Source organism: Eulemur rufifrons, chromosome 16 (genome assembly GCF_041146395.1).
Source record: "Eulemur rufifrons isolate Redbay chromosome 16, OSU_ERuf_1, whole genome shotgun sequence".
NCBI lineage: Eukaryota > Metazoa > Chordata > Mammalia > Primates > Lemuridae > Eulemur > Eulemur rufifrons.
The window spans coordinates 12,525,302-12,531,301 of record NC_090998.1 but is presented as its reverse complement, the minus strand read 5'-3'; positions in this window follow the sequence as shown (position 1 = coordinate 12,531,301).

Genomic DNA, 6,000 nt, shown 5'->3' with positions numbered 1-6,000 from the left:
CCCGGTGACAGAACAAGACCCTGTCTAAAAAAATTAGTTAATTGATTTTTAAAAAAGAATGAAGTACAGATACACGCTACAATGTGTTTGAACCTTGAAAACATTTGTGCTAAGTGAAGGAAGCCAGACACAAAAGGGGCCACATACTGTATAATTCTAATAATGAAATGTCCAGAACAGGCACATCTAAAGAGACAAAAAGTCCACTAGTTGTTGCCAAGAGCTAGGGTTGAGGAATGGCAGGGAGGGAGGGGGCCTGGAGTGGAGAATGACTGTTAATGGGTACTGGGTTTCTTTTTAGATGATCAAAATGACCTCAAATTGATTTGGGTGATGGTTGTATAACTCAATATACTGAAAACCACTGAATTGTGGTTTAATTGTGGCCAAACCACTTTAAATAAGTGAATTATATGTCAATAAAGTTATTTTTAAAAGGAGTGCCCATGCCATCTTCACTTAATAAAGTCGGTGAGCTTGTCTTTGTTGTTACTATTTTAGCCTACCTTAGGCCTTTGAGAACTTGACAAAGATTGTGTTTGATAATAGCATGTCTGAACAGCCCCTTTGGCTCACACTTTTTCAAAGACTCCTGAAGTGCTTTGCTAACCCTTGCAAAATTTAAGTGAGGTAGAGTTCCCAGATTTAGCAGTAAGTATACAGGTCACCCAGTTACATTTGAATTTCAGATAAACAAATATCTTTTTAGTATAAGTATGTCCCATGCAATATTTGAGACATACCTTTACTAAAAAAAGTTATTCATTATTTGACAACCAAATGTAACTGGGCTCCTCTATTTTATCTGGCAACTTTAAATTGAGGAGGAGTAGTAACAGGGAGGTTTTGAACAGTCTCCATCCCATCTATACGATGCTTCAGAGGAACTAAAGCAGGTCAGTTCCTCCACATAAATGCCCAGCCAGATGGGGTTGCATGGTCAAGGCCCAGCTGGGGTGCACTAGCATTCCCCAAACTGCATTCCTGGGGGCCGAGGGATGCCCAGGCCCATCCACTCTGACCATCAGGGACAAAAATCTGTGCTAGAGCCGTTCTTGCTTTCCACCTTGGGATACCTCCTTCCCAGCCTGGGTCCAGCCATGCCTTTGCCACTGCTAAGCTCTCTTCTTCGGAGTGGAACTTCCTTTCCTGCCACTCTCTTCCTGCATCCCCAGCTGTGGTAAAGAGAGTGTCTCCACCAACAAAAATTCACCCAGTCCTCTGCAATGGCGCTTATTCATCTGTCTTTGCACCTTTGGGAGGCACCAGGATGGCCATGCTAGGCTGTGTGGGAGAAGCACTCAGGCCCAGTCGCCAGCCCCTCAGGAAGGAAGACTAAGATCTTTTGAATGATGTGGTAGAACCTGAAAACATACAGAGGAAGTATACACCACCAGCTTCAGGACAGTGCTTATCTCAAGAGAGAGAAATGGGATGCCAAAGGCCTTGGGTGGTTAGCTATATAGTTCACTCTTAAAGAGGTGAAGCAAGTATAAGTCAGGTGTTGGTAGGTATGGAGTATATGTTGTATTGTTTTTTTTCTGTACGTTTGAAATGTTACACAAAATTAGAATTTAAAAATTAAAAAGCTGTAAGTAAGCCCACTCACTCTAAAAATTTATGGAAATACTTTAAATTATAAACAAATTTTAATTTATGAAAATGACTAATCACATCATAAAAGACTTTGTAAAGGAAAGAAAATCTTGTGAACAAGTATTGTACAGTCATACGTTAAACATTTGCTGAGAAGTCCCCAGAATTGGTAACAAAGGGATGAAAAGAGAACAAGAGGGTGTATTAGCTTCTGTAAGTACAGTATAAATCCTCAAGGACTTTACAGTGCAGGAGGGGAAAATACATACATTACATAAGACTAAGATCACTCACTAAAAAGGGCATCTGGTGAAAAATAACACAGACAGAGTTTAACATCTATGTGCTCATAAGTTGAAGTTAAAGGGGTGTTTACGGTGGGTAGGGAGAGACAAGCATTAGACTGATTAGGGACAAAAGAAGAGTGAGCATAGCAAACAGAATTTTTAAAGTGGTTGGGGGAAGTTTAGAAGAATGTGCTCTCAGAGTCCTCGGCATACTCTGTGTCCATGGTTCTCCATCTTTTCTTCCTATACCATCTTCTCTAAAGGAACCTCCAAGGCATGCAATTCCTTTAAAAAAATGCATATATTTCTCCTCCCTCCCCCTCCTCCCCATCACAAAAACATATTCCATATACTCTCAGACACCCCACATAGAGGCACTGTTGGCCTATGTTGCATCAAGCCTCTGCAGCTGCTATGGAGTTTCTTGTAGTGACTTCCTAAGTAGTGTGGTACGCACCCGATCCTACTAGTTCGCATGCCCTCCATGCCCTCATCTCTCTCTCCCTCTATTCATCTCTTTCTCTTTCTCTTGTTCCCCTCACTGCTAGGCTAAAAGCACAGGTGTCTAAACAGAGCCAAGATGATCATGTTACTCCATGGGCCACATGGGTCTGCTTGGGCTCATATCTCCTGGGGAACATCAGAGAGAAACGAAGCTCATTAAAATAGCTTGTTAGACTCCAGCTGACTTTCCATTTAGTTTGACACATATGAGCCTGAAAATTTAAAAATTGGCAAGCTCTTTCCAAACTGCCATTGGAAATGAAAAATATTTGATACAATTCTGGCATGGAAATTTTTGCTAGACCCATCTCCAATACAATCTAGAAATAGCAATAATTTTCTAAAGGGCCTACCAAGGAAGAGACAAAGGTGGCCATGAAATCTCCCATAGTAACTTCTGACCCACCTTACTGCACACCATAAACTTGGGGAAGAAGATATCCCAGAGTCATCCCAGAAATGACCATTCATTACTTCTCTGTCCCCAGCTTGTCTTTTCAAAGAGCTGATCATCTGTGGCTGAGTGATAAAGATTTTAACAGGCAGTGTAATTTGCAGATAGTTCAAATCATGACACAGAGACTGAGAAAAGAAAGGAGGAAAACTATTCAAAGAAAAAAACAAACCACTGATTGAAGAGAGGTAGCGGGTGGCATGAGATTAAGAGAGGAGGGTAAGGGAACAAAAATTAACCTTATTATAGAAACCACAAACGAGGCAGGCAGTACAATATTCTACATTGAGGAATACCATGGCTACGTTGATATGGAAATCCAGCACTTGAACAACAGAGTATTATTGCTGCCGATATGGTAATCTTCGGAGGTACAGAGAAAAGTGGGTGGTTCATGTGAAATTCATGAGATGCTTGAGGTGAACTCACTGTTGAAGTATTAGTCATGTTTTGTTTTGTGTGTGGTTTTTTTTTCCAATTTATTTTATAGATAAGTATTCCTCTGTACTTTTTGTTTTCTGAAACTTTAGCTTATTTTCATGAGACTATAAAATATTCCATCTAAAAAGTTTGTTTTTGTTCTAAAGGCATTTTGCAACATGCCTCTCCTCCTTTGGCCTACACAGACAAATATGCCTACATTTGCATACAGCACAGTACCTATTTACTCTCTGCATTGGCTAGAAAGTTCAGAGGCAAGAGTCAAAGGAACATTTTCAGAGTGAGCACATAACTCAGCCTCCAGCTTGTCAGCAGGAGCAAAATAAATAAATAAAGCCAAGAAGTACTGAAACAGTCTGTTGACAGGGAAGGAAAAAGAGACCCAATCAGCATAAAAATAAGGAAGAGAAAATGAAGCTGAAGGAACTAAAACCTTCCATGTTCAAACTTTCCCTCACCTCTTCCCCTTCACCAACCTACTAAAAGCTTCCCCTCAAACTCAACAACAGCTGTTCTTTACACTACCCTACCATTTTCCACTTAAAATACTGTTCTTATTCCCAAGCCATATACATACATAGCCTGGTGGGAAAGAATAAAGTGTGCCCTTATTTGAGCAAATAATAGAAAATTTAATTATTGGCAGATAAGCAACTGTTTAAAATTGAACTACCTTTTGTAAGATGATGGCCTACCAAGCATCACTGTTAGTCATTTACACTTTAGTATGAATATGCTTCTTTTCTTACCTGCTCCCTAAAGATTCATTTAATATGGGGTTTGTGTAGGGGGAGAAAAGAGGAATATGTAGTTTTGAAGAATAGGTGTTATAAGAGGGGGAAGATCTGGGTAGATCTGATTACTATGGTTGGGTTTTGAGCATTTAAAGAACAGCAAATAGGCTCTGGATGCTTGTGAGGGGTGGGGCGGGCTAGGTAGTTGAAAGCTGAAGAAAGAACAAGTGATCAGGTACTTTCTTTCACAATTCTCCTGAGGATTTACCCAACAGACACACATGGGCCAGGCACATTTTCGTTTACTGACTCAGACCTAAAGATGTCTAACTTACTGTGGCACATGTTACAGAGCAAGTCAAAACACTCAGCCTGCATTTATAGCTTGAAAGTCTCGCAGCTTTCTTCCTTCAAAATTCACTTCTGAGGTAGTTGTTCCACTTTCAGGTTTGGTAAACCCAGAGTTGTTGCTAAATGAAAATCTGAGAGTGCTCCCCTTCTGGGTCTTTTATTTTTAAGGAGCGAAAGACAGGAATCCTGGGTCATTCAGGAGGAAGTGTGCTTTTGGTACCTGGGGACTTCACAAAAGCAACAGAGGAATCATTTCTTTCTTCTTTTTTTTTTTTTTTTTTGAGACAGAGTCTTGCTCTGTTGCCTCAGCTAAAGTGCCATGGCATCAAGCTAGCTCACAGCAACTTCAAACTCCTGGGCTCAAACAATCCTTCTGCCTCAGCCTCCTGAGTAGCTGGGACTACAGGCATGTGCCACCATGCCCGGCTAATTTTTCCTATATATTTTTAGTTGTCCAGCTAATTTCTTTCTATTTTTAGTAGAGACAGGGGGCGGGGGGGGGGGGGGGGTCTCACTCCTGCTCAGGCTGGTCTTGAACTCCTGACCTTGAGCGATCCTCCTGCCTCAGCCTTCCAGAGTGCTAGGATTACAGCCGTGAGCCACTGTGCCCGGCCTGGAATCATTTCTTTATATATAGCCTTAACTGTTCCAATTTTTGGTTTAATCTTCCCCATTTCTGAGAAAAACAATACAAATTAAAATGTAGTATTGGGATCCTATCAAACCTATTTATGACCATAAAGATACTTTCAAAAAGCCACGAACAATATTTATAAGAATTTAAGTGCTAACAATAGCTCCTTTCTCTACTCAGGTGCTATCTATCGCTATATGTAAACATCTTTGACTCTTTCTGGCATTACTTTATAATATTATGGATATTCTGATGTTTCTATTTGAGATCATATAGCAGTCACATATCTTCATTTATTCTTTTAATTTATAAATTTAGGTTAAGAATTTTTAAAAGCATATTTTCCATTCCTTTGCCTTTAAAAGGCTTCCTTCATCTATATAAAAGATTTCTATTTTAGGATTTTTTTCTTTCTTTCTTTCTTTTTCTTTTTTAGAAAACAGGGTCTCACTCTGCCACCCAGGCTTGACTCAAGTGGCACAATCATGGCTCACAGCAGCCTCAAACTCCTGGGCTCAAGTGATCCTCCTGCCTCAGCCTTCCAAGTACCTAGGACTGCAGGCATCTACCACCATCCCTGGCTAATTTTTCCTCTTTTTTGTAGAGATGGAGTCTCGCCATGTTGCCCAGGCTGGTCTTGAAGTCCTGGCCTCAAGCAACCCTTCCATCTCGAATTCCCAAAGTGCTGGAATTATAGGCATGAGCCACGGCACTCAGCCCACTGTAGGATATACATTTAAACCTTTCTGCTTATACATAGAATTGTTCTCCATAACATTTGTTTAAATCTGAAAGTGGTTAATGTCATTCTTCTTTGGTTAATATAATGTTACCTGAATTATATATCACCTAATATCTTATGTCATAAATTATAAAATTAGTAGTAGTAATACCACTTAGTTTCCATAATGTTTGTGTGAATTTTATCTTATAGGTATAAAGGTATTGTCACTTGGAATCTAACCTAACATGCTGTTTTGTCACCAACAGCAGTCCTTT